Source organism: Candoia aspera, chromosome 8 (assembly GCF_035149785.1).
Source record: "Candoia aspera isolate rCanAsp1 chromosome 8, rCanAsp1.hap2, whole genome shotgun sequence".
NCBI classification, from domain to species: domain Eukaryota; kingdom Metazoa; phylum Chordata; class Lepidosauria; order Squamata; family Boidae; genus Candoia; species Candoia aspera.
Genome location: NC_086160.1, coordinates 9,485,389 through 9,508,936, shown reverse-complemented (window position 1 = coordinate 9,508,936; position 23,548 = coordinate 9,485,389). Strand labels below are relative to the sequence as shown.

At 37.3% G+C, this 23,548-nt stretch overlaps 1 protein-coding gene and 1 non-coding gene across 2 annotated transcripts in view; one reads left to right on the top strand and one right to left on the bottom strand.

The window, feature by feature from the left end:
* The window catches only part of PCDH7 (protocadherin 7), a 419,387-nt gene that overhangs the window by 41,701 nt on the left and 354,138 nt on the right, over positions 1 to 23,548 (bottom strand). The gene's annotated exons all lie outside the window — the stretch shown is intronic.
* On the top strand, positions 22,578 to 22,684 carry LOC134502479 (U6 spliceosomal RNA). Its single transcript, XR_010068444.1, has one exon. It is a non-coding gene; the product is annotated as a U6 spliceosomal RNA (small nuclear RNA).

The following is a 23,548-nucleotide window of genomic DNA, read 5'->3' as shown; positions in this document are numbered from 1 at the left end:
ATTATACTTCAAATAAGTATATAATGTCTCCATCTGGCAATTTAAAAAAAAAAAGTTGAATTTTCTTTCTTTCTTTCTTTCTTTCTTTCTTTCTTTCTTTCTTTCTTTCTTTCTTTCTTTCTTTCTTTCTTTCTTTCTATCAACCTATAGTCCATTCAGCTACTCTTTCCAATATTATGGTATCTGGCCTACTTATATGAAGTTCAGCTGCCTTATTCAACTACTCCTCCAGCAATATGTTTCAAACACTTACACAATTAATTATACTAACAGTTCACTGATATTACTCATTTTCTGGGAAAGGGAGTTGGGAAAAGGCCAAATCAATGAAATTGAAATACTCAGAGGTGTTCATAACTTTGTTAGCAGGTCAAGTATTTATTGTAGCACTTACCTCTGTGGAGCTGCAGCCATTATTGTGATGATAGAAATAGTTTTTGCCCCTCATAATCCTCAAAGCCAACCTTTCCCATACAACACCGAATTATTGGAAGGCTCTAATCTGGCTAAATCACAACCTCAGGTAACCTCACTGAACATTAATTCAATTTTTCATGGATGGCATTTTCAGAATTAATGCTCAAAAGAGGAGATGAAATATTAGTGACAATCCTCCCCCACTGCAAAGATCATAATGAACACCCTCCTATGTTCTGTGACACTCAACAATTTTACCCCCAAGCATTTGAAGTTGCACACAATCTACTCAATATTGCCATATTGTTGTACAGCAAGGGCTTTGTTCTCCTTCTGAGATATTGTCAGAGAAAAGACAAGAAAGCGACAGACCCAAGGACAGTCTATTTTTACAGCGTCTCTAAGAAGATGAAGGAGAACTTCTTTCCATCCTTGAAGAGCTATCTGTATCTTTCTACCTCTGCTTGGCATTCATTCTCTGTTAATGATTTTCTGACTTACTTTATTTAATCCAGCGAGATTTCTAGAGTGGCTGGTATCGGTTGCCTCTCCCTTCTGCATTATTTCTTTGCTTTAGCTATCTAGGAATTCTACCACAGTTCCCTAGGAGAATTTGAGCACAATACTCTCTCCAGGTGGAATCTGAGATAGATCAGCACTAGAGAAGTTTCAGTAGTCTTGCATTTTCTGTGCTTGTACCAGAGAGAAGTCTCCTCCTAGATGCTTCTGGAATGGCTCTGAAGTGTAGTAGGATCACCTAGACATTCCTGGATGCACTGCAGAAGTGGAAGTTATTTCTGCAAACAGCTGTGAATTTTTGTGCATGCACAAAGCTTTGAAATAATTAAAAGGAGTGATGAATTCCTTCACCACACTCTATACATTATAAAATGAAAACAGTTTCCCTGCCTTTTCCCCTATGTTTTTTTTTTTTTTTTCAACAGCTACAAAGTTCTATCTTCGGCAAAGGATCGTTACCTTGTTGTGGTGCTGGAGCTTGAGCACCTCAATGATGCCATGAGCTAAACCGTGAAGGGCCACCCAAGACGGGAAGGTCATGACAGAGAGGTCAGACTAAATGCGATCCCTGGGGAAGGTAATGGCAACCCACCCCAGTATTATTGCCGTGAAAACTAAATAGATCAGTACAACCAGAGATATGTCGGTATACCATTGGAAGATGAGACCCCCAGGTCGGAAGATGGTCAAAATGCTACTGGGGAGGAACAGAGGTTGAGTTCAACTAGCCTCAGACGTGATGACGCAGCTAGCTCAAAGCCGAAAGGACAGCTAGCGGCCGACGGTGCTGGTGGTGAACGGCGAATCCGATGTTCTAAGGATCAACACAACATTGGAACCTGGAAGGTAAGATCTATGAGCCAGGGCAAATTGAATGTGGTTATTGGCGAGATGTCAAGATTAAAGATAGATATTTTGGGCATCAGTGAACTGAAATGGACTGGAATGGGCCACTTCACATCAAATGACCACCAGATGTACTACTGTGGACAAGAGCACCACAGAAGAAATGGAGTAGCCTTCATAATTAATAGTAAAGTGGCTAAAGCAGTGCTTGGATACAATCCAAAAAACGACAGAATGATCTCAATTCGAATTCAGGGCAAGCCATCTAACATCACAGTGATCCAAATATACGCCCCAACCACAGATGCTGAAGAAGCTGAAGTAGAGCAGTTCTATGAGGATCTGCAGCACCTACTGGACAACACGCCTAAAAGAGATGTTATTTTCATCACAGGAGACTGGAATGCTAAGGTGGGCAGTCACGACACCTGGAATTACAGGTAAGCATGGCCTGGGAGAACAAAACAAAGCAGGACACAGGCTGATAGAATTTTGCCAAGACAACTCACTCTGCATAACAAACACTCTCTTCCAACAACCTAAGAGACGGCTTTATACATGGACTTCACCAGATGGACAACACCGAAATCAGATTGACTACATCCTTTGCAGCCAAAGGTGGGGGACATCTATACAGTTGGTAAAAACAAGACCTGGAACTGACTGTAGTTCAGATCACAAACTTCTTCTTGCACAATTTAGGATCAGACTCAAGAGATTAGGGAAGACCCACAGATCAGCTAGATATGAGCTCACTAATATTCCTAAGGAATATGCAGTGGAGGTGAAGAATCGATTTAAGGGACTGGACTTAGTGGATAGGGTCCTGGAAGAACTATGGACAGAAGTTCGCAACATTGTTCAGAAGGTGGCAACAAAATACATCCCAAAGAAAGAAAAAACCAAGAAGGCAAAATGGCTGTCTGCTGAGACACAAGAAGTAGCCCAAGAAAGAAGGAAAGCAAAAGGCAACAGTGATAGGGGGAGATATGCCCAATTAAATGCAAAATTCCAGAGGTTATCCAGAAGAGATAAGGAATTATATCTGAACAAGCAATGCATGGAAGTGGAAGAAGACAATGGAATAGGAAGGACAAGAGACCTCTTCCACAAAATTAGAAACACTGGAGGTAAATTCCAGGCAAAAATGGGTATGATCAAAAACAAAGATGGCAAGGACCTAACAGAAGAAGAAGAGATCAAGAAAAGGTGGCAAGAATATACAGAAGACCTGTATAGGAAGGATAACAATATTGGGGGTAGCTTTGACGGTGTGGTCAGTGAGCTAGAGCCAGACATCCTGAAGAGTGAGGTTGAATGGGCCTTAAGAAGCATTGCTAATAACAAGGCAGCAGGAGATGACGGCATCCCAGCTGAACTGTTCAAAATCTTGCAAGATGATGCTGTCAAGGTAATGCATGCTATAAGCCAGCAAATTTGGAAAACACAAGAATGGCCATCAGATTAGAAAAAAATCAACTTATATCCCCATACCAAAAAAAGGAAACAGTAAAGAATGTTCAAACTATCGAACAGTGGTACTCATTTCACATGCCAGTAAGGTAATGCTGAAGATCCTGCAAGGTAGACTTCAGCAATTCATGGAGCGAGAATTGCCAGATATACAAGCTGGGTTTAGAAAAGGCAGAGGAACTAGGGACCAAATTGCCAATATCCACTGGATAATGGAAAAAGCCAGGGAGTTTCAGAAAAACATCTATTTCTGTTTCATTGACTATTCTAAAGCCTTTGACTGTGTGGACCATAACAATTTGTGGCAAGTTCTTAGTGGTATAGGGATACCAAGTGATCTTGTATGCCTCCTGAAGAATCTGTATAACGACCAAGTAGCAACAGTAAGAACAGACCACGGAACAACAGACTGGTTTAAGATTGGGAAAGGAGTACGGCAGGGCTGTATACTCTCACCCTACCTATTCAACTTGTATGCAGAACACATCATGCGACAAGCTGGGCTTGAGGAATCCAAGGCTGGAGTTAAAATCTCTGGAAGAAACATTAACACTCTCAGATATGCAGATGATACCACTTTGATGGCTGAAAGCAAAGGGGAACTGAGGAGCCTTATGATGAAGGTGAAAGAAGAAAGTGCAAAAGCTGGCTTGCAGCTAAACCTCAAAAAAACCAAGATTATGGCAACCAGCTTGATTGATAACTGGCAAATAGAGGGAGATAATGTAGAAGCAGTGAATGACTTTGTATTTCTAGGTGCGAGGATTACTGCAGATGCTGACTGCAGTCAGGAAATCAGAAGACGCTTAATCCTTGGGAGAAGAGCAATGACAAATCTCAATAAAATAGTTAAGAGCAGAGACATCACACTGACAACAAAGGTCCGCATAGTTAAAGCAATGGTGTTCCCCGTAGTAACATATGGCTGCAAGAGCTGGACCATAAGGAAGGCTGAGAGAAGGAAGATAGATGCTTTGGAACTGTGTTGTTGGAGGAAAATTCTGAGAGTCCCTTGGACTGCCAGAAGATCAAACCAGTCCATCCTCCAGGAAATAAAGCCAGACTGCTCACTTGAGGGAATGATATTCAAGGCAAAACTGAAATACTTTGGCCACACAATGAGAAGACAGGACACCCTGGAGAAGTTGCTGATGCTAGGGAGAGTGGAGGGCAAAAGGAAGAGGGGCTGACCAAGGTCAAGGTGGATGGATGATATTCTAAGGTGACAGACTCGTCCCTGGGGGAGCTGGGGGTGTTGACGACCGACAGGAGGCTCTGGTGTGGGCTGGTCCATGAAGTCACAAAGAGTTGGAAGCGACTAAACGAATAAACAACAAAACAAATTTCTATATAGGTGTTAAAAATAATTAAATTAAATTAAAAAAAAATAGTCTCCCTGAAATTATTCTCCACTCCTGGTGGCTACTAATCTCTAAGGAGTTTTCCTCGCAGCAATGCCTAAGTGACTTCCTTCTTCCAGGATGTTTTCTTGACTTCCCACTCTTGCCTACTGTTTAAAGAATTTCCTAGCAATCTCCTATCCTAGTATTACCCTTGTATTAGCTTTTGAGTATCAGCCAAGATCAGCTGAGAACTGTCATCTTCTATAAGCTTGGAATAAAAGTTCATAGAAAACATATTAGCTGAATGTGTGCCCTGCCAAAACAGGCAGTTAAACAGAACAGCCTTTTAATTATCTGCATGCAGTAGTCAGTATCAGCTGAATGGTACTTGAGAAATCAGCTTTTTATTTCTGCAACAGCCCTGCATATTATTTATTTTTGGTTCTTTAACAAAGCTATACAGTCTTAATTCTAATTTTCAGTCTAGAAATATTACATTCAGTCAACGTTCCATGAATGTAATATTTCTACTATTAATTAAATACAGCATCATGAGTTCATTTTTACACACAGGAATGTTACATGTGGGGCAGATATAATGATGTATTAGATTGGAGTGTTTCTGTTTTACATTTCAGGTCCTGCTTGCCCTCTGAGAACAGTGCATCTGCATGTGTCAGTGTGTATGTGTGCATTATTCTAGTGCATGTTTTGTATGCCAGCTCAAGTATTCACATTTTTGAAGTACATTTGGAATGCTCACTCCCTCTATTCTGACCTTTCAGAGCAATTCCAGTAATAATTTAAGGAAAAAAACCCCACATATTCTTAAAAGTAATGAGTTGAGAAACACAACATTGTCATCCAGTCCATAAACATGTTAAAGGGAACCAACTGGCATTTGTCACGGTATATTAAGTGAAAAGTTCAAGAACCACTCTAATGGGACATTTTCTACACTTCAAAGTCAAATGAGAAAGTTAGGGATTATGACATCCATTGGACAGTTTAGTTATTTCAATTCCAAGAGAATTTTTGAGTTTCCATTACCATATAAGGAGATCTGGAGCCTCCTTTGTGCTATTTTGAACTTGGGCACAGCTGGATTTGCCTGGTTAAACACAGACATAACCTAAAAAAACTCCAAAATAAATTTTGAGTGTATAATGGAAAAGTTACAGTTCATTTTGTAGCTGGAGATTTTTTATTTTTTTCAAATGGCCCATGTGAGTGTACCACAAGAACAGATGGACAAGATCCTGGGAACCAGAAGCACATTTGAGTTTCTTTGATTTCAGCAAATGGTTAAGCAGGTTCTTAAATAAACCGATTTGTCTTAAATCAACTGTATCTTAAATCAACTGAGATTAAGCTTTGATCAGGTATTGTAGGAGAGGAACTATGCTAGTCTATGATAGCCAAAAAGAGTCAATGATAGCCAAAAAAAGTCTGGCAGTACTTTTCAGACTAAGGAATTACAAGTTTATTGCAAGGCAGAAGCTTTTGTAAACTACAGCTTGTTTCATCAGATGCAATGGAGTGATTAAACTAATAACCTGTATCTGCATAACCATCCTATCTTCCCCTCCTTCCTTCCCCCACCTCATCCCAATGTAAATACTATATCACCACTGATTTAACCACTTAATTGCATCTGATGAAGTGAACTGTACCTCATGAAAGCTTATGCCTTTTAATAACATTTGTGAGTCTGACGAAGTGCTTGAAGGCTTCTTTTGATTTTAAGTCTTAAGTAGGTGCTTGTGCCTCTGATTGGTATCAGTGGAGAGGAAACATACCTTCTGTAATTATGGCCTCTCAGTTGTTCCTATTACAATCACAAATGGAAGCCTGTTCTGATGATGTGTAAATCCTACAAATGTTCAAACCAAGAAGGCAAATGTGGGGCAAAATTGGGGACTAGGAAAGGAATCCATGGCTGCCTGTGATTAATGAAATTCTAGACATTGTAGGTGGTAGATGTTTTAGACATTTTGGCAAGGACCATATCCAACTTCAGAACGAAGCTTTGGGGTTCTGGTTTGCTCCTCCACCCCAGTAAATCCATGGGGCACTTAGAAAGGAGTTGTTTTGCTTCAGCACCCTTGTCTTTAGATTTCTGATTATAAAACCAACCTGGATAATAGTGAAACAGATAATATTTCTCATTCAAATGCAGTAACCCTTACTTATGGAAACCACAAGGAACAATTTTGCACAACTCAGTTTACACAAAAGAAAATAATCATAATTACTGCTGAAATAATTCCTAGAAATGTATTACAGGATAATGTTGAAAGTAAGGGAGTGGGTACTTCATTTCTACTACAGAATGAATATAGTGGGTACTACATTCATACTACAGAAGTAGGAGGTACTTCTGTAGTATGAATACACTAACTCTGTTCTCCTCTTGTTGATCTTCATGTATGACGAATAAATATATGCAATGCAGAACTTCCTCTATCTGTGGAGGTTCTCCATACAAATAAGAACCTTGGAAAATGAGGATCCTCAATGGGTGGAACCTTTCATGATAGAAATGCTGCCTTCTGAAGACATTCTACTATCCACTGTGGGAAGATTAAAAACCACTGAATTCAAAAGGGTTTATTACAGCTTTGGGTAGCCCAACCCAAAGTTACTATCAACTTCTTTCATTGTTGCAAACAGAAAGAAGAAACCAAGTTTCAATACCCAAGGATCTCTTTTCAGTTTCTACCCTTCTTATAAGGAGTGCAGCGAGTTAGCGAAATCTAATTTCAGCACAGCCATGTAGACAAATATTGTCATTAAACTCAATGGAGCTTATTCCAAATTACACAAGCTAAAATATGTGTTTGCTGTTCTGAGATTTCCAGAGCCTCTATCAGAAGGTATGCCCTTGTTCTTTAATTTATTTTTGATATTATTATAGTAATAATATAGCAGTCGCTCTCCTGAGTGCGATGGGTGGGGAATAGATTTGATGGATAAATAAATAAAATAAATTATTATAGTAGTTGTTCAGTTTTGTTGTTGTACACACAGTACTTTCAACTTTAAACAATTCTGTATCAGATCAATTACATTTTCCATGCATCTGAATGTGTATATTTGGGTCTACACAGATGCAAGAGAATTCTGTGTGGAAGATAACAATTCATATGCGTATATATAAATGACAGATCAATTAATTTCTCAAATGAACAACCGTTTTTATAGGCAATTGATTACATTTCATGGGCTATTAAATTAGTTAATATTAACATATTTTCTTTTTCCTTAAACCCTTTCCTTTTGTATAGTGGTGCCTATTGCCAGTGTATGCATTAATTATATAACCACACATCTGCATATATGTGTGCATAAATATTCATCACAGATACACATTTATTGGAGGAACAAAGAGTCTCCAGAATTGGTTTCAATGGATTTGGCAACTCTAGTGGACTAGAAAGCTGGGCAGAGATAGGTCCTTCCCCGTCACTTTATCTACCTTATTCAAGTAATCTATAAAGGAATCATCTTAAATTCAGAATCATCTTCCTTTGGTATAAATACAGTAATAGTTTGCTATGTGATGGATGCATGGATGGATAGATAGACTGATTCACAGATGGATAGGTGGATGAGTAATTTTTTCCAAGCATCTACATCCCCCCCCCCCCCAGTCAAATACAGATGCATCATTTCCTAGTGGAATGAGACATTATGGGGATAAATGCCTCCCCACCACCACCTTTCTTGGTTGCTAACTAGGGATTCTTCCCTTTAATTGGATTAAAATCTTTCACAGGGATAATAATTTCTGGAGACTGTGCTCCAAATTCCTCTCATTTTGACATTATATTAGGATATGCAATAAGATCATTATGTTCTTGGAGTCAAAGTATCCTCAAAGAAAAAGAGAGAGATAAGTGTAAAATACAAATATTTTAAATATGGTTTTCAAATACGATCAGTTTCTAAATTTGTAATCTGGATGTATTAAATCAAATGTGATCATACAGTTACCATCTTCTCAAACTAACAACCTGCTGTTGATATTTCTGAACTACATCATCACAATGAAACAATTGTTTTAGAGTAGCACATTAACAGGCTTTATCCCATCTCTCAACACCAGCTTCCCTCTCTCTAAAAGTGAATTCTAATAAGTTCTTTTCTCTTTCTCTCTAACCTCTTCTCTGTCATCATAGTTCTTATTTGAACTGACCCTAATCAATCAGTATGCTTTACTGTTCAAAGAGCATCTAAGAGGATGATCTCAGTCTGGAAGCTCCTAATATGGTAAAATAAATTCATTCACTTGGCTTCTATTTGAACTGGGCTGAATATTCCTGATGAGGTATTTTTGGTACAAATACATCAAAGCAGAATCTTGAAACCTAATTCTGTATCTTTTTTGGACCTTCTGTAAAGGCCACTGTTTTCCCTTGTGCTTAAAGCAAGTCTCCATGCTCAAGTACCCAACCGGAAATATCATAGTAGAGCTGTGCCCACTTCGAAAATGATTCAGAAGACATTTAGACCTTGTGCAAACGTTTCACCTTTATGTTTTTCACCTCTATGTTCTGGTTTTTCTTTTTTTCCCCATAAAAACAGCCCTTCATTTTTCAGGCTTCAACAAGAGCCTAAGCTAACTACTGCTTTAAGGAAGCCACTTGTGGAAGTTAAGTAAACTCTTAAAGCAGTGGCACCATTTTTTCAAAGCTCATGTGGAATCTTGAGGGGAAAAAAAAAAAAAGTTGCTTTAACAGAGAATATATGTGATTGAAACAACTTTTTTTTTCCCAAATCATTTAAAAATGTGTATACCCTATTCGATTATTTCATTATTCTCCATCTAAAGGTAGGGCCAGTCCCCTTTTGACCAGCTTTATATTTTTATGTAGGAATAGCATATTTTCATCTAAAAAATAATGGTGTGATTAAAAATGATTAAATAGGAGAAAAAGTCCCGTACACTACGGTAATTTCATACTGATTCATTTGTCCTTTAGTACAGTGAAAAAAGCTCTTTGCAGTCATTGTCTGATGGTTATTCACAAAGAAAAAAAAATAGTCAGACCAGCTAGTAATCCAAAAAGGGTTCTCAAAGCAAGAGGAGGAAACACAGATGCATACCAAAGTTATGTGTGTGCTTTTCCAGACTGAAACATCAACCCCTGGAGCCAAGGATGTTGAAAAAGGATCTGAATAGGGGGGTAAGAGGACTATTTAAGAATACTTCAAATCAAGTTTCAATAATGAATTGGGAAAACTTGCAAATGCTAAAACTAAAGTCCTGAGAAATTTGGAATGTTTCATCTCAAGCACCTGAACTTGAGATGTATGGATATCCATAGTGGGGCTGAGGGAGATGGGGGAGTGACATCACCCGTGTCATGACATCATCACACAATACTACATATGTGTCATCTTGCATCATGATACAGAATGATGCAAGTACATAAAGTGCATTATTTTTGCAATTAAGTTATGATGTACCCAAAACCGTTTTGACATCACTGGGGTTCGTACTGGATGCTTCTGTTCGCTCAGGCACAGGACCCTACTTTCAAAACATGTGCTTTATCATTGAGCTATGTAAGCCATGAGGAAAAAAGGAAGATGACATTTTACTCAGATATACTTTCTTCATCAGAAAATGGGGGGGGGGGAAGATAGATGTGCAATAGGTATTGTTCACATTCTGAAGAAACTTTTGATAAAGAAAAAAAAATGGATGCTTTATAAAAACTGCTTTGGAAACTCCACTTACAGAAACCCATTATGTATCAATCACACAGACCTTTTTATTTTGTTTGTTTTTTTCTGAGTAGAATAGTTGTTTCACGCACTTTTTTTATTTTAAGAAGCACAAAGGGTTTCTCTTGAAAAAGAATGTCCTTGGGAATCAAATCTTAGTGCAACTGTATATGTGTTTATGTGGGTTTGGTTGCATACTCACACTTTACACACACATTTTCTGTGTTAAAAGAATCTGTAATGTGATTCTGTTTTAGCTAACCTATTACCTTGCCCTTTGCTGGATCTAGAACTTTCGAAAAAAACTTTCAAGCATCCCTTGAAATGTCTTTCTTGGTACCTCTAAATCATTATCTGAGGCAAAGGATGCATTTTTTTTTTCACTAAATTACAGATGTAGATAGAGTACTAGTTCAAGGATGCAAAAGGAGTTCCAAATGATTACAAAGCTTGTTTAGTATGGCACCATGTTCACATTTTGTGAAACAAAATGCATTTCACTAATGCATTTCTCCATTGTAAAATCATTGTTTGCCAGCTTTGAACTCCATCAGAATCTGATGCAACAGAGCTTTCCATTTTGGGGAGCCTAAGTATCTTCGGTATAACATCTTTTAGACCCTTCCTAATCTAATACTTACTTAATAGTTCATATCTCGCATTTGATAAATACTTACGAACAGATAATCTCAGACAGGGCCACATTTTCTCCTAAATCATAAAATGTTCTTACGTCAACCACCTTTATGAATGCATACATAAAGAAAAGTTGGTTTCATAAGCCTATATGAACATTTTTTGAGAGCGTCTATTTTTGATTTTCTAATGTTCCCATCAAATTTAAATTGTGCTGAAGGTACTTTCTCCATTATTCTCTCTTTGCACACAGAGACATATAGAATTCTGATTTTTCCTATGACTACAATTGATCCTCCCTATTCATTTAAAATTTTGGCTTTATTAAACTCAAAATGAAATAATAATAACCCTACACAAAAGTGCAAATATCAGATTTGATACATTTCAGATACTACCAAACCATATAACAGCATGAATGTGAGAATACTTACAAAAAGAATAGATGTTATTTATTCCACATTCTTAATCGAATATCAGCATTTTTGTGAAGAATGCTGTTTAGCTACCGCTTTAGTTTCTCATAATCTTTGACAACATACATATTGAAAGAATGTTCTCAGGGATGAGTCTGCACATGCATGGAAACTCTTCTGAGGCACTTCAGATTTTGAAAACATGGAGTCTTTTATATGTATAATTCACAAGAGTGGCAAGACACTTAAGAGAACTCTTCTTCTGTACTGCCTGAAATGGGACACTTCAAAACTCAGTCCATAATTAAATACATACGATGGATTTTACTGAGCGATTAATGCATGTAAAATTTCTTTTGACAAGTCAAATTTACACTCACTTTAGCTTGTATAAATCTCGCAGGAGCATAATTGACTTAATATTTTCTTCAATCCAGCTAATGCTTTACTTTCATTTCTATCTGGATTTTCATATAAATGAGGATTAGGTGTGCCAAAAAGAATTAGTGGCTCCTGATTTTAAGTGCAAAAACAGTGTGGGGAGACAACCAAGTATGTGCCTTTTAGATGCCCAACTGCAGTCATTTGCAGTAGTATAAGATGACCTAGGGAACCTGATTTATTATTCCCAGAACAAGTGTAGGAAAATAAATCATTGTCACTAATGAAAAAGCTCCAGAAAGAACTAATCCTTATGTAGTAATCAAGTTAGCATTTTTTTTCCCTTTTACCAATTACACACCATTTTTTCCACTTGCTCAGAAATTAAGGACTAGTGCATTTGATGCTGTTGCTGCATGAAGAAAAGCTGCATTTTTGATTAGACAAATTATCTCACCGTTTGACAACCAAAAAATGGACTTGATGCAAAGAAGCCTTAGATACTAATTAAGGGATTTCTGCTTAACAGGAAAAGAAATGTATGGCCACCAACTTCTCTATACAGGGGAAATACGTCACTTTGCCTAACCTCTGTTCTTTCTTAGAAAGATTAGCTGCCCAAACACCTCACTACACATTAATCCCCAAATAATGAGAATTTGGCTTGCCCCTGAAGCTTGGAAGGAGGACTAAATAATATTGCTGAAGGAAAGATCAATATGAAACTGGCAGGTAGAATAAGGCATGCTATGTGACTTGCTTAGGATAAAAGGGTAACCATGAATTAACTTGAATTCAGAAATGCTATGACTGATCTTTATATGTATACCCCAGGGGTAACTTGTGGCACTATAAATGTTACTGAACTACCTGCTGGCAGATGTGATTGGGAATCATACTTCAGTATCTGGGAACGCACAAGTTTCCAACCTTCCTGAATGCTATTCAGGGTCCAAAACTGTCAAAGATTCAATTGTAACCATCGAACAAGAGAGAGAGTCAACAAGCAAGTTGCTTTTCAATTTCAAATTAGCTTGTTTTTTGGCCATATTAAGTGGTTACTGTGGATAACCTGGATGAATTATAAAAGTTAGAAAGTGCTTGACCAATTCTGAAAGGAAACAAGTGTGAGTCCCAAAATACAAAGTTAAGACTTAGTTTGGGCCCATTCTGGAAAGCGACAGGCAGATGGGGATGAAAACAACTGTGAAATCACCATTGTTTTCATCTTCATCTGCCCATCACTTTCTGGAATGGGCCCAAACTAAGTCTTAACTTTGTATTTTGGGACTCATGCTTGTTTCCTTTCAGAATTGGTCAAGCACTTTCTAACTTCTATAATTCATCCAGGAAATCTATCTGCACAGATTTCAGGTCTCCGGGGAAGTGGGGGAGATCTCAATTCCCATATGCTTTCTGACAACATCAAATGGCCTCTTGCAGACGGACAGACCATCATCAATCTAAAATTGCTTCTGACTCTGATGTAGGTCACAACACTGCAGTCCTCAGTCAAATGCAGAAAAAGGAGTGATGTGGCTATGTACATATGCAAACTGGAATGATTAGCAGTGGAACGTCCAAACTGATATAAAATGGAAAATTACACTATATTAGCAGTGGAACGTCCAAACTGATATAAAATGGAAAATTACACTATATCTGGAATGATTGGACCATTCACTCATGCAGCCTATCACACAATACCACCATAATAGATGTACTTAAAAAAAAAAAAAAAAAAACCTAGAAAACTGAGATATACCATCTTTCTACATCAGGTGCCAAAGACAATGAAGAAAAAAAATCTGAGTGAAACAAGTTGTTTTTGACCTGAATTCACAGTCCTTTCAAATAAACAAACAAAAACTCCACTCTGCATTAGTCCGCAAGCAGTCTTCATTTTAACAGCATCTTTTCATACTTGTTACACAGTTCATTTTCTTGTTCGCAAACTACTGAGAGTGAGAAAGCATTGAGAAAGCTTGTGTACTGCAAACCATCCAGAGATATAGTAGTGGACAGGTACAGAAATTACTTCTGTCCATCTATGATGCATGTTCAATTAGGCAGTTTCACAGCGATATGCTTATGAAGACTTACAGCAAGGCGGCTTTGCTGTCTCAGCTGTCTAATTGAGACAAGTAGCTAAGCAAAGCAACTCATGGATACATTAATTTAAGAGTAATGTATTAAGTAAAAATTTCCTTCAGACCTTTCAGAGCAAAACAAATGACTTCCTTACAATCCCACTAGATGGATTTGTTTCTAAGCCTTGAATTTTTTGGCAAACTTGGGTCATACATTTTCTTAGATAGCATCCCTTCAAACTTGCAGAGGAGTAAATTCTGAATATTTTGGAACACTGAATCAAAAAAATAGAGACTATTCAGTCAGTTTGGTCTAGTGGTTAAGGAACAGAACAGGGAGAGTTGAGTTCTGTCATAGGCAAGGAAGTTATTTATTTTATTTTATTTTATTTATTTTCTATCCCACCTTTATTAGTTTTATAAATAACTCAAGGCAGTGAACATACCTAATACTCCTTCCTCCTCCTATTTTCCCCACAACAACAACCTGTGAGGTGGGTTGGGCTGAAGACAATGGCAAACTACTTCACAAAATGTTGCCAAGAAAACTGCAGGAACTTTTTATAGAGTCAAGACTAACTCAAAGGGCGATTAACAAATAAATAAATATCAACACCCATCATGGATATGAGAATTTATTTTATCATATGTTGCCTTTTCTGATCATTGTTGCAGCACAGCAATGCAAGCTGGTGTTCTAAAGGGGCAGGGAAGAGCTTAACGTGATTAAGAATGTGGCAGGCAAGGTGGAAATGTTCTGAGCTTAAAATCTGCAGCCAAGTTCAGACATGATTCCATATAAATGCTTGCCGTGGGAGTTATCTGGTTAAGTTCTGCTGAAACAGACTTCCACTGAGGTTGTTCAAGTGACATCAGCTTCCTGCATGAAATCTCTCATACAGCCCAGGTATTTGCAGGAAAAAAGCTACAGATACATTCACGGAAGCTTTCTGCCTTTAAAGGTTATGGGAGCAACTGAGAGTGTGGCTGGATGACTCTGAAATCTCATGTATTAAGCATGTCTAAAATGTTCCAATCATTATCCATAAAAAAATGACCTGTAACCAAGTAGCTACACTGTACTACAAGGGAAAACCATGTGGCATTTTAAAGGTGGATGGATTTATTGTGGCATAAAATTTTGTGAGCCACTTCTCAGAAAGATCACAAGATGACCTTTCTGGTTTTAAGCATGTTATTGCTCAGGGTCTGCCTAGAATTATTTAGATTTCAAGTACTTTTTAATTTGTTGGTTTAATTTGGGGATGTTGTTGTTGTTGTTGTTGCTGTTGTTGCTGTTTTTGCTTTGCTTTAAGATTGAGTCTTTCCACATAATAATCTTGTTTGTTTTGTGCCTTTGAGTCAGTTTTCTTGGCAAGGTTTTTCAGAAGTGGTTTGTCGTTGCCTCCTTCTTAGGGCTGAGAGGGAGTGACTGGCCCAAGGTCACCCAGATAGCTTTGTGTCTAAGGCAGGACTAGAACTCAGTCTCCCAGTTTCTAGCCTGATGCCTTCACCACTACACCAAACTGGCTCTCACCATAATAATCTACTGGAGAATAAAACTGCCAACAGAGAAAAATACTGAATATGCTTTCCCACAGTATTTTGAATTCTATGGAAGATGAGGAGGTTGATGGGGACACATAGGGTCCCACCCTTCTAACAGGCAGGCAAAGCTTGGGAGAAACATGCCAAGTAGATGCTCCCTGACACAACATATGATCAAGAGATCAGGTGAAGGGAGGAAGGAAGGAATCCAAAAGTCATTGGAAAATGCAGTCCAAAATCCTTGTTGTTTATTGGAGCACCTTACTGTACAAGGTCACATTTTGAGATTAAAAAAAGACCTCATCTTGCAAGGTTATCTAGAAATGGTTTGAGCATGAGTGTACTATGAGCTCTTACCACCTGTAGATTGTTTTGCTGTCTACCAGGTTAGTAAAGGTTGCCAAGGAGCTGAAGGGAGGTTGCACATGGGTGTGATGAACTCATCCTTGAGTAAAGGATGCTTGCCTCTTTCCTTGAAAGAGACAGTGAGAAATCACCTCCATAAGAAGCTGTCACTTAATATAGCTATCCCTTTTAAGGGAAAAGTGCTAAAAAGATGGTGGGGCCTCAATTACCAAAAAAAAGAAAAAAAATAATGAAATTGATTATCTGAACCCTTTTTAAGGCTTGGGTATGAGATGGAAACCATCTTGTTGGTGACTGTTGCTGGGATTGGGATGGTACTCTCTTGGTTCTGTAGGATCTCCTGGGTGTCATGTTTCATGACATGTTTCTGTGCCAGCTTTTTCAAGTCTTTTTTGATGATGGCCCCCTCCTGTGGAAGAGATGCTCCTCTCCATAAGCCCTCTGAAGAGCCATAAAAGGAATGGGTGTTCAGCATTGGGAGACAAGTGAATTATTCTCTCTGAAGAGTTGGTTGTATATAATTGTGATTATTGTATACTGTGTAATTGTCACTATGTTTATTAGTTGATCATAAGCCATTCAGAGCCATCAGGAAACCAAAGTAAATAATAAAATAAATAGATCTTTTTAGATGCTGGTCTTTGCAAATAAACCAAACCAGACCAAACCAATTCAAAACTTCAGAAGTGAAAACCTTGCAAAGTTTTGATTCCTATTAAATTCTGGTGTCCTTTTCCCAAATATTACAAGATTTCAACTAAAAAAGTGCAATAATGATGAATTATTTTGGCCATTATTTCCTTTCTCTATTTTTCTTTTTAAGAAAAAGTAATCTTGGAATCTTGCAAGTATCACTTGACAATGTCCTAGATATCATGATGTTCATATTGCCAATCATGATGCCCATTGCCTATTTGTATGGGGAAAACAAATTGCTTTGAGCATGGAAATCCAGCAAGTACAGGCATTAAGAATAAGGCCAGCATCTGCACTCATAAGACATGAGTAGACTTTATTAACAATTATTGAGTAACCCATCAACACGATCTGACCAGGTGTGAGAAATCTCTGGTGGACTTGTATCCATCCTTCCTAGTAATAAAACCTATCTGATTTTATTGTGTTGCATCTGACTGATAATTGTGTTCTCTCTCTCTCTCTCTGTCCTATTATGTCAGAATATTTTTGACAAAATTTATTTATTTTAATAATAAAGTTTATTTTAGTTTATTTATTAATAAAAATTAATTAAAACTATTTATTAATAGTTTATGTATTAATAAAAAGAGTCAGTTTCAAAAGCCAATTTAAGAATCAAGGAACAGGTTATCTCTAAGTAGATCTTAAGAATTTGTGAGCAGAACTAGAAACAAGCTCACAATTCTTTCTTTGAAAGCTTTTTATTTTTCTTTTCTAAATTAGTTAAATGGAGAAATGGGCAATTTTTCATTGTTACTCTTGTTAGGCAACTAGAACTGGAAAGCCTTGCTGATCTGCAGATCATACAGAGATGTATCCTCAGTGCTGATTTCTCTGCCTATTGCTCATTCTTGGCCAGAGATACCTAACTTGATTGAAACACTGTCTTCCAGTCTGAAAATCACACTTGTGCATTTCTCAATGGCATCATGTTGAAAAGTTAAAAGGGGCAGTTCCTGCCTTTTGGGACAGTTTTCATTCCTTGAGAACATATTTTAATCCCTCTGACCTGAAAAGCAATGAAATGACTGGCGTGGAATTGAACTTGACATGGAATTAGTACAACTGCAAACCCTTTCACTGCAAAGAACATGGACAAAGCTGTTCTTTTGGATCATTAAAGCAGCTATGTCTTTTGCAAGCCTTGTCCACATGTTGCAGAAGCTGCTCCCAGCTGTCTCAACATGTGTGCATATGCGTAGTTGCTTTGCTTTCTTCTCCATTTTTCACAGACCTATTCTAGAGAAACCTATAGATCTCATTATTATGAGCCTAAGGAAATGCCAACACTGTCCTTAAAATATAGTTTTAAAATAATGAAAAGATTCATGAAATCTAACTTCGTTGACTTCCTGTTAGATAAAGGGAAATATTTCCATCTTGCTATAAATATGTATTTCCTAATTACAGTGAAACAGGGAAGCAACACACACACACACACACACACACTCTTCTAGCCTTGAAATCTGCCTCTTACCCATATAACAATTACCCAGAATGAAACAAAATAGACAAGGAATAGGCTGCCACCATTTATTCTTCAAAGGCTGGCCTATGTGCTTAGCACTGGCATAACAGCTTCTACAATTGCAGCTTCTCTGCAAATACCTAGAGATATCCTGCCACTGTCATCTCATTAAAAACACAACCTATGTTAGCCAAACACTCTACTACCTCTAGGGACATGCTCCTGAGAGTTCCCCCCACTTCCTTTTTCAAGGAGGATCAGATAATGAAGGAAATGAAATATGGCTGAAAATCCCCTTCAAGCACAACATTTCAATAAGCATCTTCTGAAGTGCAGTGCAAGTGGAAGATACAGATGTCAGTGCTTATTCTTCACTCCTGAAAGAACCTGCAACTAAATGAACATTTCCCTTCTGCCACTGCTCATGTAAGCCTGAATGGCTTTGTACTTGCATCTTCATGAATTGATGATACGTAACCAAGTAATTAAGCACAGGTGCCAATGGGCCATTACTGCCCTTCTTTTTATTTTGCTCTCCAGGAATGCTTCTGAGCAGTTTTTATGTTAATCTCCACCAAAGGTACAAAGGTGAACCCACTGTCTTCAAGTGCAAAAAAAGGTAAAATGCAAGCAGGTCTGAGCTGTCTGCATTATCTCCACCTCAGGTATCTAAAAGCTGGTTTAAACTATCAAATCCGTCTATGCAAATCGGGATTCAGGATATAAGCCAGCAAAGATGAAAACATATGGATCTTTTGATTCCAATTAGAAGCAAATGCCTTCTGTTCCACTGCAGTTATTTTTCCTCTGGATGGTTTTGCTTCCACATTCAGTACTACTTGGAATTGTTAGATGCATACGTATCCACTTTTAGCCCCCTATAAATTTATAGGTTAGAAATGCACACAACTTGTACAGGCACTAAATGTAACCTTGTGGAAAGGAGAAAGCTCAACTATACAGTGGCATTAGGCTTCCCTTTTTACACAGCAAGATAATCCATGTGCGTCCCTGACTGTTATCCTCCAGCCTGTAAAAGGACAGTCGTAGCTCGCGTAAACAGGATTTCCCTGAACTAATTGTGGAAATCAAACATGGAAGAATGCTACATGGCTTACCAAAACTGATGATCTGCAGATGATAAAGAGGTTCATATACCAATAATTTCCTAGGCATGTCAAATCTAGATTTCCACATAGTGTTATTATTACAACTATGTTTGTGTGTGAAAATTAAAATGGAAGGAAATGATTTTTCCTTGGATTTCTTTAATAGCTACATATATTTTCCCCAAGAATAATACTAAATGAATGTGATGACAGTCCCATTATGTGCAGATCAAATTAATAATAATTTGTTAACTATTTAGATAAGTGCATTCTTCTAATTAAGAGGTGGATCCTCTCTTTATTTCAGATGTTGAAAATAATGAAATGCCAAGTATGGAAATTTAAATATTGTTCTGCCACTATCCAATGTTATAAGGAAGTAATATGGCAGAAAGAAAATTGGTTTGGTTTCACAGGTTGAAACTGATGCAATATTTACAGATACGTTCATATTCAAGCAAATATGGCAGGCAGGTATGGCTGTTGAATTAGCTTAATAAGTATGATGATAAAGCATAAATATACTCAATGGACTTTTGAAAGAATTAGGGGCAGGATGAAACTATGGAATAGCTATTCTGCTTCTCCACGCTACATGCAACTTTATCTGATTTCATAAAGCTTTTAGCCGTATTTCAGAGGTCCTGTAACTTTGATCCATCTATGTTCCCAGAAAATTGGTAGTGTGGAAGAAACTAGGAAGATAGAGAAGGTGGTGGCAGAAAGAGAGGAAGAGAAGGAAGATGAGGATGATTACATAAAGAGATAAAGAGGATATCCATGTATCACAGGGTATAAGCCACAACAGATACAAGAAAAAACATGTCCATCAGCTTGTAAAAAAAAGTAATCTAACAAGGGTTTTAAATGAATTCTGCCACAAAATTCATTGGAAACAAAGATTTACATTCTACATTCACCAGACTGCTCCAGCACAAATGCTGGAAGTCTGCTAAAATTAATCTTTCTTGGATTTGAGGTGGGGGTGGGGGTGGGGGTGGGGGTCCACAAAGAAAGAATCAGGAAAGAAAAGGAAAAAAAAAACATGGTACTGAAAACTGAATGCAAATGGCAGGAATACTGTTTTCAAAAAGAGCATACACCAGTTAAATTTGCATTTAGGAAGCCTGCATCAGAGAATGTACATGTCAGAGAATGAGTTACATTTTAAAACGGGGGTTGCTCAAAATATATATTACAGGTGGTGCCATATGAAGTTTCCCTAGATTATGAGTCTTATAAACATGAAAGGTGAAAGGTCCCCTGTGCAAGCACAAAGTCATGTCTGACCCTTTGGGGGGACGCCACTTTTGCAACATTTTCTTGGCAGACTATAGAGCGGGGTGGTTTGCCATCACCTTACCCAGTCATAATTACCTTTCCCCTAGTGAGCTGGGCACTCATTTTACCAACCTTGGAAGGATGGAGGGCTGACCTGAGCAGGCTACATGGTATGTTATGTAAACATAACCAGTTGCAAAGGTTTCCATGCTTTACTGTACTTTCTAGGGCCATTCTTCTTTTTTATTCTCCCTAATGAAATTGGTGCTCTCTAATGCTTCCAAATGAATACTCAATGGAGTGACCACTCCTCTGACTTGGGGAGGAAAAGGCAAGGTTACTGGTCACCACACATAGGTGCAGTTGGATCATTAGCTGAACAATAGTTGGAGCTCTTAAAAATTCATGTCTTCCAATTATTTTCAGAAAGGACAGACAAGGACAGAAGGCTATTATTAAGTATCAGATAATACTTCCAGGTCATTGCCATTGAGGCTTAACTATCTTGTAACCTAACAGTGGAGAATAGATAATAACCAACTAATTGTGGATAATAGATAATGTCCAACTATGCTACATTGACATACTTAAATTCAAAGCTTATGATTAAATGATAAACACAGAAATATCTGCTTAATAAATAAAACATCAGATTTTTAATCACTTTGAGCTATATACTGTATATCCTTTTTATACTAAAACCTGAATATTGTAGTACAGGACAATATTCTCAAAACAATAAGCAAGCAGTTACAAACTATGCTCTACATTAATACAACATGTTTTTGGGCTTTTAAATGGTGTTTGGCCTTGAATGAACAATCAGGTTCCATCATGTTTACAAAGGACTTACAGTGGTGCTTAAAAGTTTGTGAACCCTTTTGAATTTTCAATATTGTTGCATAAATATGACCTACAAGGTGATCTGTTCTCCACACAAATCCTAAAGCTAGATAAAGAGAACCCAATTAAATAAATTAGTCAAAAGCATTATACTGATTCATTTATTTATTGAGGAAAATGATAGTTAGCTTATCATGGAGAAGGTCAGTGTGGAAGGTGTTTGTCTGGCATACATATTTATATTTATATTTATGCATTTATTTATATTGCATATAAATTTATATTACTCTGGGATTTAATTTTAACGTGGAGATTACTCCTTCTTAACTGAAGTCTGATATGATCCTGCTCTCTTGGCCATGCACTTCAGCTGTTAGTATACAGAGAGATATGTTTGAAACCAACCAACCAACCTGTATTTCTCTCTTGGGCTCTTCAGCTTTCAGACTGAAGTCCACAGATTTTTTTATTTCTCTTGTGCAAAAGGTGCCTAGTTGCATTGGGGGGTGGGGGTGGGGGCATTATTTATTTTTATATCTAAACATCATTATACCTGTTTGTGCATGTCTCTGTGTGTGCCTAATGAGAGCGAAGCTCCAAATCCACTATGCAAGTTCTTCAGAGGTCCCTGAAAAAACGAGCAGATTGAAGAAAGGTTGGGTTGCATTTATAGTCTCTGCAGTCTCTCTGATTAATCCTGTTGAACATTTACAGCATCACAGGATGTCTCCTTTGAATGTCAAGATTAAGAACATAATCCTCTAAAATTTGACTCACTGGCAAACTAGTTACGTTTGCATTTTACTCTTCCTGTTTTCATTCTTTCCTTACCCTTCATGCCCTTCCCTGCAGATTTTTGTCAAAATGAGACAGGCCTTTTCTACTCACTCAGATCTGAAAATCTGTCTCACAAACACTCATAGAGACACAACCTTGCACATCCTTTAAATGTTGAAGAGGAATGCTTCCAGCAGCAACAGGCAAGGAATTGCTCACTTTTTAATGCTAACTTGGGATATCTAATCAAATTGAATTAAAAGTTTGCTTTTAAATAGAAAAATAATATAAAAAATATAAAAAAATATAAAAAATATACAATAAATAATAAAATAAAATAAAATAAAATAAAATAAAATAAAATAAAATAAAATAAAATAAAATAAAATAAAATAAAATAAAATAAAATAAAATAAAATAAAATAAAATAAAATAAAATAAAATAAAATAAAATAAAATAAAATAAAATATAAAATAGATGGTGCTTTTCTGCCCTCATATGTACTGGTGAACATGTGAATTTTAATTATCAAATATGTTTCTGGTGATGTGAGATGATAGTAGTGTGATAGCCAATTCACTTTGTAAGTTACCAGAGGATGTTAATAGGTCATCAAAATAACAATCATTCTGTGCTTGCTTTGGCAGCATATATAAAAAAATTGGAATGATGCAGATAAGATTAGTGTGGTCTCTGCACCAGGAAGCCACACATATTCATGAAATGTTCCATATTTTTAAATGGAAAAAAATAATGAAATAATGTATTTTAAATTTTATGATACTTGTTAATCCTTTATTTATTAATATTTCATTCTTTATCCACTGCATTTTTCCACCTTCTTTTCTTTTTATACCACTATTTCTTCTGTTCTTTAAACAAATAAATTCTTAATTTAATAACAGCAACAACAACAACAACAACAGCCACGTGCTGAGTTATGGGTTAGGCATTATACTCGGCTCAGGCTGTCTTTCCTTTCTCATTGCATCCAGAACCTGCATTCTAACTATTAAATCTCTGCCTTAACAAATAATCACAGTTAATACTGTTATACCACTGGAATTTCCAACCTGAGCTGCAAAAACACTGTAATTTCACAGAAGGTTATCTTTTGTTACCCCAAGAGGTAACAAGTCTGTCTTGACTCCTGGCAACTGTCTGGGCAAGTCCTTGCAGTTTTCTTGCCTCCTTCCTAGGGCTGAGAGAGAATGACTGGCCCAAAGTCACGGAGCTGGCTTTGCATCTAAGCTGGGACTAGACCTCATGGTCTCCCAGTCTCCTGGTTTCTAGCCTGATGTCTTAACCACTACACTAAACTGGCTCTCTAGGATCTAGTTTAGTCAGGATGTAATGTAAACTTAAACTTTTTTTTCCTTCCTCTTTCCCCAGTCCTTCTCTTAATAAATTAAATATTGTGGAAGAAGAAATGGTCTCAAAATATTTGAATGTGCTTCCCCTGGCACTATCCTACCGAGGCTCTTAGAAAGAACTCAGTACCTTTGCCCCAATGCAAGATAGGAACATTCCTATTCAGTTTTGATTCAACTATTAGATCATGTGATCATAAAATATAAGTTTTCTCCATTAGAAGTATAACTT